The sequence below is a fragment of the Bos javanicus genome, chromosome 7 (genome assembly GCF_032452875.1).
Source record: "Bos javanicus breed banteng chromosome 7, ARS-OSU_banteng_1.0, whole genome shotgun sequence".
NCBI lineage: Eukaryota > Metazoa > Chordata > Mammalia > Artiodactyla > Bovidae > Bos > Bos javanicus.
Window position 1 is genome coordinate 52734112 of NC_083874.1, and position 11539 is coordinate 52745650.

The 11539-nt window shown below is 38.1% G+C and overlaps 1 protein-coding gene and 1 long non-coding RNA gene across 3 annotated transcripts in view; one reads left to right on the forward strand and one right to left on the reverse strand.

Annotated features, from left to right (window-relative positions):
- NDFIP1 (Nedd4 family interacting protein 1) overlaps nucleotides 1–2242 on the forward strand; it is a 51153-nt gene extending 48911 nt beyond the window's left edge. For both annotated transcript variants that reach the window (XM_061423814.1, XM_061423815.1), the window contains exon 8: nucleotides 1196–2242. The gene's annotated coding sequence lies outside the window, so the exon portion shown is untranslated. The remainder of the gene's footprint in view (nucleotides 1–1195) is intronic.
- A 2756-nt stretch (nucleotides 2243–4998) lies between these two features.
- On the reverse strand, nucleotides 4999–10691 carry LOC133251409 (uncharacterized). Its single transcript, XR_009737600.1, has 2 exons — nucleotides 9441–10691; nucleotides 4999–5415 (listed from the first exon to the last, which is right to left on the reverse strand). It is a non-coding gene; the product is annotated as an uncharacterized LOC133251409 (long non-coding RNA).
- Nucleotides 10692–11539: the final 848 nt, after the last annotated feature.

The window sequence follows — 11539 nt, forward strand, 5'->3', positions numbered from 1 at the left end:
CACATTCTGAAATCTCCCTAAAGAAGAGTTGCTCTTATATCACTATCATTGGTTTGCTTCAGATCAAAACACCAAGTGAATTTGGAGTTTGGGAAAATATTAATGTTCAAAAAGAATATGTTGATTTCTTCCAGAGTTGTAGCTTCTCTGCATCTTGTCAACTTTTTAAAGATGTATGCAGTAGTCTAATCGGTCTATAAAAGGGCTGCTTGTGGCTTTTGCAGTAATTTTGAAAGATGGAAGGGCCTAGGTATGAGCCCATCCAACTTTCACTTGGTGTAGGGTACCCCGACATAGTTTCTCAATAAGTTTTTGTTAAGTGTTAATGTATCTCTTTTTTTTTTTTAATTTTATTATTATTATTTTTTTACTTTACAATATTGTATTGGTTTTGCCATACATCAATAATGTATCTCTTTAGAGTATTTTTTTTGACACTAATACAGAGAGTTATTTGTATTTTTTCCATGAGAACCAAACCAGTTTATATGCCAATACAAAAATTCATCAAAGTGTTATATGCAAATTGCATTTATAATAAATAGATGGACATTGTTTTGAGAGTATTTATGTCAGTCATATAAATTGCTTTATAGAATAGGGGCTGCACACACTTTTTTTGTCTACCAGAGATACCTCTCCCAAAATACAGTAACTTTTTTTCCCCTAATTATTGGGAAGAAGTACCTGTGGTTCCTATGAGTTTACAGCTGTTTTCTAACTTTGCGGTGCTCCAAGGATAGCATGACATCACTGGCATCCTTATTGGAAATCTTTCATGTGAGATCTGGCAGGGTAAACAGCTTCAAGTGTGTTTGGAAAATTACCTACGCATTTGGATTCTGCTGTCTCTTTGTCCCCAAGTTTCAGTCATTGCCATTGGTGTTAAGTGTGGGATGAAGTGCTCCTTGAATTCTGTTCGTGTGTTAGGTTTAGAGAGAGAGAGAGATCCCTGACCTCATGGGATTTAGAGAAAGCATTGAAGTCTTTCCTAGTTCTGGAGACCTTGATAACTTTAAGAACCAAAAATGTAATGTTTTTTGAATATTATGATGTCAGTGTATAGTAATCTTAAAGCTATGTTAAAATGTACTCATGTCTCCAAACATCCTGCCGTCTTTTGTGACTACATCCTTCTTTTAGCCAAAATAACAACCTAACCAGAGTTCCAATATTCAATATCCTTCTCTGGCAGATGTTTTCTGGCGAAGGCCTTCCTGCATTTATGAATTCTCTCCCAAGAAGCAAGAGAACACCTGCAGGAAGTGAATCAAGATGCGGAACACAGAGGAATCATCACCTGCTTTAAAAAAATAAAGTACTGTTGACAAAGATCATTTCTCTCTATTTGTTCCTAGGTGTAAAATTTTAATAGTTAATGCAAAATTCTGTAATCATTGAATCATTAGTGGTTAATGTTTGAAAAAGCTCTCGCAGTCAAGTCTGTGATGTATTAATAATGCCTTATCTATTGTTTGTAGTCATTTTAAATAGCATGAGCCTTGTCCCTGTAGTCAGTAGGGGGCAATCTTGCTTTTATTCATCCTCCATCTCAAAATGAATTTGGAATTAAATATTTTAGTGTAAGATATGTATAATGCTGGCCATTTAAAAAGGGGGTTTTCTCAAAAGTAAAAACTTTTGTTATGACTGCATTTCTGCACATAATCCATTTTGCTGTTAAAATTAATCTAGAAATTTATTTAATTGTACTGTGAACACCTGGAAGCAAAATCATAGTGCAAAATACATTTAAAGTGTGGTCAAGAATATGTTCTTAATTGGTAAAAAATAAGTATTAATTTCTTATAGTCTGTATTCTAATTTTGCAGTACCTTATTCTGTGTTGTGTACCTAAGGGATTGTAAAGGTGTTGTCATTGTGTAAAATAGAAAGGACAAGGACAAATGCAGCATAATGACTAATAAATTGCAATTCTCGACACTTTCTATATGATTGGAATCCCTGCCCCCTTTTTTCTTTTTCTTTTGTCTCCTGATGATTAGGCCAGGGGCTAGGAGTAGAGAGGGGATTAGGTACTAGGAGCAAAGAAAGAATTAGCGTGGAACTTTTGAGATGATCCCTAACATACTGTACTACTTGCTTTTACAATGTGTTAGCAGAGACCAATGTGTTATAAATGTAGAGTGACGTGCTTTCTGCCAAGTGGTAATTCACCCTGGTTTGCTATGTTAAAGCTGTAAATACAACAGAACATTAATAAACGTCTCTTGTGTAGCAACTTTTGCTGTGGATTACTATTTAATTTCTTGGTTTGCATTTATTAATTGCCAAGGCAGTTTTTTCTAATCTTCATTCATATAGATACATACACAATCATTCAATAAACACAAAAACTGCTCTTGGACCAGTTTTTTTCTTTTTTAGCACAGGATGTTACTTTCATATCATATTCAGTATATTTCTAAAAATGTATTAGTTCTTCAAAAGACGATGGGCTAAAATAAGGGAGGAGTTGTAGAGATTGCAAGTCATTCTGAAATTCCAATTCTGCTTCATTTTTAGACATAATCTTAGATAATTTATTTCTAATGTTTTCTGCATGTTCTCTGCATTTGCCCTTTTTCTCAGTTGAACACAATCAGCTGGTTTAAGTCCTGTGAGCAAGTGCCCAGGTGAAGCTAAAGCTTTCTCCTTCCTCCTGATTTTCTCTTCTTGTCTCAGTTGTGTTAAATTTAGAGACCAGTAGTTTTTATAATATCAGCTGTTTGGTTTTTTCCCCCTCCACTTAATATATAAAGAAAAAATGTAGCAAGATGGTTAAATAACTACACAAACCAGCACTAGCATGGTATGATAGCTGCAAATGTTCATTTATTTGCTGCATGTGAACATCCAGGATCAGCTTAGGAAGTGAATGTTCAGGGGTATCAGTAGGTAATGCATAGAAGTGTGCATTATTTGAAAGCCAAACAGGAAAACTGAGTGCCTCCTGGAACAGTGTTTCAAAGACTACTTATTCTAATTCATTTATTGATTACAGTAAGTAATATAACATCATGTTCTTGTTTACAAGTTATATTTTACAATGGATACAGTCTTGAAAGTCTCTGAAGATTTTTTTAATATTTTGAATTAGATTGTACCAACCATAGACTTTGGAGGCGTTTATAGCCTATCATGTTCTAACAGTCTGAATAAATTTGGACATTGCAACAGAGAGAGCTATTTAAATTATCTTACAGGACAAAATAGATGGGCCCTAGATCACATTAACTAAAACATTGTAGTTTTGCTTTGTGTTTACTCTTTAGGTCTTATGCCTTATTTGACTTGGTGTATTTGAGGGCTGAAATATTTGGAATTCTTATTTCTGCATATTTCTGCAAAGTCCTTAAGACTTTGTTATATGTAAACCTAAGGTTGGTATGCTTTAAAATTAATTAGGATGGCGATTTCTCTCTTAAATGTTCTAAAAATTCAAGTCTTTGCAGATATATAAGTTACCTGGGGTCCTCACTGTTAGGGTGGAAATGTTTGTTCTGCAGTATTACTTTTTATTTTTCTCTCTCCCTTTGGTGGGTTCATTATTAAGAATAACCCTTTCAGATAAAGGAGAAGTGTTTAAATTATTTGAGAGAGAATACTGAGGAACCACTGTTATTTGCACAAGGTTATGGAATAAATTGGCTCTGACCTTGGGCTGAGGGACAGCTGGGGCTCATCTATGACTTCAGAGGTCCCTCTTGTCTCTGACTTACTGTTGCCAATTGGAATGATGCAAACAAAGTTATCTGACTTGAGCTGTGTCCCGCTGTGGGTTATTAGTAACCCAAATGAAATTTCTTTTGGCCTTCATTATATTCTTACACTATATTTAAAGGTAGAAAGAACTCCTGAAAGGGAATTTCAGGGCCAAATGATAGTAAGCGGTTGCCTGAGGTGTCAGGGTTCTAGGTAAGAATCAGGAAAAATACACCCAACAAATGGAGTGCTGGCCTCAGCTTTGAGTCCAACTCTACCACCTCTTACGGATGTCTGACCTTATTGAGGGGTTGGATAGTCCATACTGAAAAATCACCTGTTCCTAATACTAGTAAACACTGATAATAAAATTTTAACTTAAAACATGCCAAGGATAGACACAGAACTGTACGTTTATGTAAAATACGAGAGAATAATTTATGAAAAAGTAATATGGGTCCTACTGCCTACCTGAATCTGTTTTTTTGTGAAACCTTAATTATGAATACAGGAAAACCATGTATGAATATAAGATGTAGCTTAATAATTTTCAAGTTAGGCTGATGTTTTTTAACTAGTTAGATTTTCACCTTTTCAGGCTTTCTGAAGATAATTTGAGGGATGGTGAGAGGTGTAGCAAAATGCAAATATGTTTCTGTAGATGGTTTGTGTGTTTAAAAAAATTCTTGCTTTGCACATTATTAAGCCTAAATAGCAGTTACAGTCTCTAAGGATGATAAGGTGAGATAAGTGAGAGCATTTGGTGCACCACCAGTACTAAAGGTAAGTACTGGAGGTGTAACTTTTCTATACTGTGTGGTTGTCCCCATTTAGAGCACCCACAAAAAGTGCTGTTTGACAGGGAACTTCCAAGTATTGACTCTCTGTATGTTCTGCTGCTGAAATGCAGGACATCTCAAAGAAAGACACCGAAATTCTTTAAGGGAAGGGTAAGTTCAGGTCGAGAATAAAAGACTTTCAGGAGGAAAGGAGTTACAGAAACTGATTTTGTATTCTAAAAAGGGGTTCTTTGATAACCCAGTTCCTTTCTTAAGTACAGCTTTATAACCTATAGAAAACCTGCTCTTTGGACAACCTGAGTGGAGAGCTGTCCTCCTGAGGACAGTTTCTCTGTCTAGAAATTTGAAATCACCCCATCTGCTTCGTGGCATTTTGGTCCCCTCAGCTCTCCAGTTAGTCTCAGATTTTGTCACTTGTAGTATAGATACATTACTTCAGTTTTGTTTTGATGCCTCTTTTTGCTTAAAAGTATGTTTTATTTACCAAAAATCATTGCATTCTGATTTTGAGAGTTTTAATTCAGTTGGCAGATTTGTAAGATGTAAACTTAAAGGCAAACCTATTAAACCTGAATATAGAATATGTTAAATAATGAGAATCATCTTATGTTTATGCAGGATTTCATCCAGGTCAGAAACTGGGATGTAGTTTTGTGAAACAGACATCTCCCAACCCTGCGTTGTATGTGTTTATTCTGCTCTACAAGTGATTCGTTTTGACCAGTTATGTGAGAAATGAAATATTTCACAGACTTTTTCCCATCCTTATGTGATTGCAGGTTTATAGACAACAAAACGGAGAAAAGCGGTTTCCCTAAATCTTACACAAAGATTAGTGCGGAACTGCTGAGAGGTCCGTATTCATTGTTGTTCATTAGTTATCTGGAAGGTTCACCAGTGGGTCAAAAACCTAAAAAAACAAAACAAAAAACTCAGATATAGGGAAGTTGATTTCTTGCCATAAAGTATTATCAACTAAACTATAGAACTAAGGGAGTGCTGCCTTCTGACTCAAACCCAGCCTCTCTTCTGAAATTCATCCCGCGCTGCACTGATTTTTCACCTTGCTAGTTAGGGTTTGCATTCACATCCCCTACTGAGAGCTGCTTCCTCCATTTAAGCCAGTTACTTCCTGAGCCAAGGAAAGAGGATTGGAGCAACCTATTATCATAACTCGCCTAGAGTTACACTTGATGAAACATTCTTCTTTTCATTTGCACAAGAGTCCGAAATACCTAAAATGTCCCCTTAAGTGAGATTTTAGAAAGAATTTTGCCATCTGCTTCCTGATTCCACATTTTATTTTGACAGAACATTTCTTAGGCTGTATGTGGCAGTCACTGGGTTTAGATGTCATTCTGGTCATTTTAGTATGTTGGTTTTTTTCTCTGATTATCGATTGACATTGAGGGGTTTTATACTCATGGGTTTTTTTTTTTTTCCAGTTTACTTTTTAACTAGGATTGCCAATAAATTACTAAGTGAGCCACTGGATAGATGAATATTTTCACCAATCCTTTTATTACTAGCATCATTTGGTACTGTGTGTGTAGTTCTTTTAAAAAGTGATTACTGGTGGGCTACAGAAGCAAAAGTAGCTGTCTCTTTTTTGGGGGTGTGGGTTTGGCTCAGTGAGTGTCTAACCCTGGGTCCCTGTAACCGTGGTCATGTGTATGAGAAAAGCCCTTTTTGGGATAGTTGTATTTGTTTTCCCTGTGGCTATATTTGTGAGATGCATTTTAATCTGTATGTAGGTCTCCCAATTATTTTTGTCCTTAAATGCTTCTGTGATTTAGCAGTTCTCTAGATTTAGGTATTAAAACTTAACTTGTTTTTCTAATCCTCATCTGTGGAATTTACAATGGTCAGGCTTGGTTCTTGCTGCAGTTCCACAGAGCTTCCGAATAAGGATAATGGGTAAGTACTCATCTCAAACCTCTACTTTTCATGGAAGAAACCTGAAAAGCATGCATTGTTGTTGTTTAGTCGTTCAGTCATGTCTGACTCTTTCATGACCCTACGAACTGTAGCCCCCGGGCTCCTCTGTGCATGGGATTCTTCAGGCAAGAATACCGGAGTGGGTTGCTATTCCTTCTCCAGGAGATTCTTTACTTCTGAGCCACCAGGGAAGCCCAGAGCATGTATACCTACACTTAAAATTATGAGTTAATTTTTCATTAGGGTATTTTCATGGCACTGACTGTTCAGTAAAATTAAGAGTTATTTTGTCTTCATGTAGGTCTTCTCAAAGCCCATGGCTACCATATTTTCTTCTTTTTATGGCAGCACTATGGGAAGGAATGTGTTGGCAGCTCCATGGGGAAAAGCCATAGGGAAAATAATTTCTGAATATTTGGCTGTCTAAGAGTGATCATAGACTCTTCCTTGGAGGTCTTAAAAAATAGGGTCAATCCTTCTCTGGAATGGCTTAAGGGTAAAGGAAAAGGAATGGATTAGCAGGCCCCTGAAAGTCCCTGAGAGCTCTAGAGGTTTTTTTGTGGCCCATGTCCGTGACAGATGGAAGAGTAAGTTCGACAGATGTCACGTCTGCTGTTCCCAGGCTATGCTGTCTTTAATGTCGTGACCTTCTGTGAACACTGTCCTAAATAGCCTGCAAGAAGGAAGGGAGTGTGTTCAAATTTCTGGGAAACCTAAGTTGGGTGGCTTTTTACCTGCTGCTACAGTTTAAGATCCAGTAATCAAAAAATTGTACTTTGTCAGAATCCCAAAATGAGGACTCAAAAAAGCACACTCTAGTTTCCAAATTCATTTTCAACCTTTGCATATTCTGAAGGATTTTAGTTAAGATGGCATTCCATGATGTTACCTTTAAGACTCCTTTTCCTAAAGGACCATGGGAGGAAGAAAGAAAAGATTAGGTGGGTAGGGAGGGCCCTGGAGGAAATGAAGTCTGATTTGTTAAGAGAGGAGACCTGCGGAAGAGTGTAGCAAATCCATTCCTTTTGTTCTTTGCTTCTGCTTTAATCCTTCAAACTCACAGGATAAGATTGCCAACTAATTGCTGGGAGCCCCCTATAAAAGAGGATTGGTCTAAATTGAAGAATAAATTTAAAGAGTGACTAAAATTTTTTTAAAAAATTTCTCTTTTATTCGAGTTTTTTTTTTTTTTTTTACATATGATTATGTCTCCAAGAAGTGGTTGGATACCTTCTTGAGAGGTTTTCTTTAAAAGAGAAAGAAAGGGAGAAGAAAATGTTTGAAATTTCAAAGACTCTTTCCCCCCCTCCACTGTAGGATTTATGTAAGCGTGTGATGAACTAAATTCATTAGGCTGTAGTTTAAGGAAAAAAAAAAAAGACTAATGTGTTTTATGGTGGCATTTTTATACAAGTTGCTCACTGGTTGAAGTATGTTGACCATTTTAAAGTGCAATTTGATCTTTTAGGGGGAGACATTTAAATTCTCTGAGTATACACACTGTACCTAGGACAAATTATTGTGTTTTTACTTTGGTGCCAATCTCAATTGTGTCCTTGTTGGGTGCTTATTTTCAAATAGTGCCAGATCCATCCAAAAACAGTATACTAAAAATTGTCATTAAAAACATATCAAGTTTTATTAGCAAGTCATGGATACTTTTACTGCCTTTTATTTATTGCTGGGTGTATTTGTGTTGTGCAGAAAATATGTAGTGCAAGTCAGCTTCAGTAGCAGTTCATTATTTTTTAATTTGATGATGAAGCATTTACACTCTTAGTTTATTAGTGAACTTCCCATAAAACTTTTAGGAACACAAGGGCAAAGCAGAGGTCATGAGTTTACCCAGGCTGGCCTTCTAGAGCGCCACTTTGGTGACATCAGATACCCGAAGGGAAGCCAAGACACTTTCCTGTGTCCTCACATACCAAGTGGCTTTGGCTTCACCTCCATCTGCGTATTTTATTCCCCTTGGAAAGACTCACAGATGAAATTTAGATAATCACCTGTGTGTTAGAAGTGATAAAGTCCACCTTCTGAGAAATATGGTTTCTATATATTATATGTATTTTTGATCCGGATTTTAAATTTGTATTTCTTATAAACAACTTTATCGAGATATGATTGACATACAAAAAGCAGTACATATTAAATGTATACAACTTGATGAGTTTGGAGAATGGTTTACATCTATGAAACTGTTACCACCACAATCTGTGCCATGAACATATCCATCACCTCCAGAAGTTTCTTCCTGCCTCTTTATTATCTTTTTTTTTTTTTTTTGGATGATAACACTTAACATAAGATCTACCCTCTTAGCAGATTTTAAAGTACACAGTAGTGTTGCTAACTATGGGCACTATGCTGTACGGTAGATTGCTGGGACTGATGTATAATGGAAATGCTCTGGCTTCTTGAATACAGATGTTTCAGGCCATCATTTGATAAATACTCATTTCTCTTAGTTGGCTATGATGTGTATGATCTTGTGTTGGCTATGGTGTACCCATAATTTGTGCAAGGGAGCCCCTGGGCACAAGGAGGTTCTGGTGAGGGAGAAGGCAGCACATAAGACAAAGTGCTTTCCTGTGCAAGAAACCATGATACACCAGCATCTTCTCTGCCTTATTTGCATAGAGGTATAAGAAGTTTACTATACTTTTCAAGCTATGATGACCTGCTTCTAACTTAGTTTTCACCAGAGGAGCACTAAGTGAGTGAAGTAGCTCAGTTGTGTCTGACTCTTTGCGACCCCATGGGCTGCAGCCCACCAAGCTCCTCCGTCCATGGGATTCTCCAGGCAAGAATACTGGAGTGGGTTGCCATTTCCTTCTCCAGGGGACCTTCCTGACCCAGGGATCGAATCCAGGTCTCCCACATTACAGGCAGACGCTTTAACCTCTGAGCCACCAGGGAAGCCCTATAGTTTTCACCAGATGAGCACTAAAGATCTTCTTCAAGCCAAATACCCTCCAAGCAGAGAGAGGCTCTTACCACCTGAGGAGCCAAGAAGGATGGGCGGGAAAGCATCTCCGGGCTCTTGTGAAGCGGGACCTGGAAAACCACTGCCAGGGGAGAAGTGCTCATGAGTCCACTTGCTCCCCACTTGCCAGCTGTGTGGTCTTAGGTCATTCGCTTGCCCTATTCAAAGTTTGGTTTCCTAATCTGTGTTCCAGAATCTTTTCTCACAAGGCCACTTTAGTTCTAAACAAGATAATGTAGTTAAAGAGCCAGTCATCAGAAGACAGCTCTTTACAGCTCCCCAGCTAGGTACAGCACTGGATCCAAGGGCAGGACATTAAAAGCCCAAACCTGTTGTTCAAACCTGGGCATTCATTTCCTTTTGAGGACCACATAGCTTTCATAAATTCTACCTTTCCTCATTCCTTCACTTTGTCAAGGCTGTCATTAGACCATCCCTGATAAATCAGATTGCTCTTTTCTGCCTAGACTCCTGCTGCCCAGATGAGAGTATGACTTACCCTTGCTTCTCTGGTAATACCATCATGTGTTTCTGTAGGCCCTTATATTTATATCCATGTTCATTTGATCCTCACAGATTACTATAAAAGGGATCATTGCGTGTTCCTTACTGCCAAGCCACCAAAGTCTCCCTCCCCTTGGCAAACGATTTTTCAACACTCAGTCACATCAAAACACTCTATAAATCCAATAAACTCTGATTCTCATTTCCTTTCCTGAGTTCTGTGGGCTGAAATTCTGGCCTCCTTTTTTCTCGGGCCATTTGTATTATGTGACAAGATTTGCCATACACTATCTTTGTGTGGATTTAAGTCTTCAAAGCATCCTTTGAACTCCTTATCCTTCGCCTTACTTCTTTCTGCACTTGCCTTAAATTCTTTGCTACTTTCCCCGCCCTTCACCAGATCTTTACCTGCCGCTCTGCACCTCCCCCTAACAAGGTTCCCAGTCTTTGTGGATCACTCTCCCTGGCTTTACCTTTGCCTGTCCCAAAACCTACAAGTCTCTTCTCTCCCACTGTAGTGAGAGCCATCTCCTTGCCTTCCTCCTCATCTTTCCTGGGCCATGGTGTCTAGTTACTCTCTGCCTTCTTCACCTTCCTGCTGAGCCCCCACCCAACAAGATCACATACTTTATTTTCTTTCCTGAATCCCACCAGTTAGCATCCCTGAATGTCCCCAGGTAGATGCTTCCAGCCAATCCACTCCCACCCCACATGCCTGACTGTTTACTCCTTTCATGTAGGACCTGGGGAACTTTGCACAGATGAGGCCTTTATAGGCTCATCTCCTCTCCATGCCCCTCTGTGTTAGTTTGGTCATTAAACAGAAGACATTGGGGTGTCGTCTGCTCACTGTTCCTCCCCTCTCTGCATGGACACAAATGACTTAGGCATGCATCTCTGGAAGACGTGGTCCTGATGGAAAAGCTCCTGGCAGTTGCCTAGCCCTTATCTTCACAATCCTCTCGATGTTCCTGAACCATCTTCCAACAAATACTAGGATTCTGTGTTTTTATTTGGAATTTTATCTTCTAAAAATATCTTTAACCATTAAAAAATCAAATAAAATGTCTGTTGAAATGTGTATGCAACCAATACACATTTGTGCTCTCATTTACACCTAAGTGGAATAAGAAGAAACTGAACCTATAAATGAATTTATTCAATAAAAGCAGTATTCTATCTGCTTTATAGATGGGATCTCAATAAGATTTTGTTTACAAAAATGTTGCATAGCTTAAAAAAAAAGGGCTTGAAAACAACTGCACACCTCAGTACCCCCCCGCCCCCCTGCAGCACATCATCTCTCACTGTGCCTGAAACTATCAGCCCATCATACATTTCCCCGCCTTGATCTTACAGGGCTTCAGAAGATACCCTGATTTTGCAAAAATAATCAACAAATCGAAAATTCAACTCTAATCCCACTCCCCGCTAAAAGCAACTGTTTGGTTTTGGTTTTTGTTTTTCAGCCTTGTTTTTGTGGCTTTGTCATTTTCACATAGTGTAGTACTAGCCACCAGGATAGTCTGGTGAGATGAGGTCTCTTATTAAGCCATTCTGCTTGTTAGCAATTAAAAAAAATTTTTTTTTTTACAGTCTTGCTGCA